Source organism: Rhincodon typus, chromosome 1 (genome assembly GCF_021869965.1).
Source record: "Rhincodon typus isolate 14 chromosome 1, sRhiTyp1.1, whole genome shotgun sequence".
NCBI lineage: Eukaryota > Metazoa > Chordata > Chondrichthyes > Orectolobiformes > Rhincodontidae > Rhincodon > Rhincodon typus.
The window spans coordinates 39,110,521-39,112,064 of NC_063332.1; positions in this window are offsets into that span (position 1 = coordinate 39,110,521).

Sequence of the window (1,544 nt, forward strand, 5' to 3'; positions counted from 1 at the left end):
CTCGTCCCTGCCTCCCTAACCTGTTCTTCCTCCCACCTATCCCCTCCTCCCACCCCAAGCCGCACCTCCATCTCCTACCGACCAACCTCATCCCGCCCCCTTGACCTGTCCGTCCTCCCTGGACTGACCTATCCCCTTCCTAACTCCCTACCTACACTCACCTTTACTGGCTCCATCCCCGCCTCTTCGACCTGTTTGTTTCCTCTCCACCTATCCTCTCCTCTATCCCTCTTCTATCCGCCTCCCACTCTCTCCCTATTTATTTCAAAACCCCCTTCCCCTCCCCCTTTTCTGATGAAGGGTCTAGGCCCGAAACGTCAGCCTCTCTGCTCCTATGATGCTGCTTGGCCTGCTGTGTTCATCCAGCCCTGCACCTTGTTGTCACATATTTTGTTGAAGCTTTTTGTCTTGCACTCATCAGGACTAAGAAAGTAGACAGTAAACTATACGAGAAGAGAGTATTGATTGGTTTGCAAAGTGGACTCTGGTTGGCAGCAGCACTTCCATGGACAACGCACTCGTTAATAATGACTGACAGTTAACTTACAAGCTTTGTTTAAATTTTAAACCAGACAGGTTGACTCTGAGAAATGAACAAGAGAAATGGATGTCACCTATTTTATTCAGTTGAAACAGGTCCAGTGTGTGTGCTGTGTTGGGGAGGTGATGAAGGAGTGATATTGTTGCTGGACAAGTAACCCAGAGACCCTTATGGTAATGCTTGCGGTACCAGGGTTCAAATCTGACCACAGGAGATAGTGAAATTGAATTTACAATAAAATCTAGAAGGGAAAGTCTAATGATGGCCATAAAACCAGTGTCAATGATTTGCAAAAATTCACCTGATTCACTGATCATCTTTAGTGAAGGAAATTTGCTATCCTTACCTGATGTGGCCTACACATGGTTCTAGATCCGCAGCAATGTGGTTGACATTTAACTGCTCTCTGAAAATGCCTAGTATCAAACCACTAAAAAAGTCTCAGAAAAGGAATGAAACCAATTGGGCCACCAGGACGCGAACTAGGCACTGGAAATGACCATGAGAAATTAGACAGCGAGCCTGTTGTCCCCAGCCTCCTCACTAACAACTGAAGGTTAGTGCCAAAATTGGGAGAACAGCCTCACAACTAATCAAGTGACAACCCAACATTGTCTGTAAGGTATGATTCCATGACCATGAGTGTACTGATTACAACATGGTCAACTAGGTGGACTATAAACTGTACTATAAACTACACTATAAACTCACTGACTCCCACAGCTACATGGACTACACATCCTCACACCCTTTTTCCTGTAAAGACTCCATCCCATTCTCTCAGTTCCTCTGTCTCCGTCGCATATGTTCAGATGAGGCCAACTTCGACAAGGGAGCCTCTGAAATGTCCACCTTCTTCCTCAACCAAGGATTCCCCAGCACCGTTGTTGACAGGGCCCCCAACCGGGTACGATCCACCTCCCGCACTTACACCATCACCCCTCCTCTTCCCTCCTGCAATAGTGATAGGGTTCCCCTTGCTTTACCTACCATCTCACCAGCA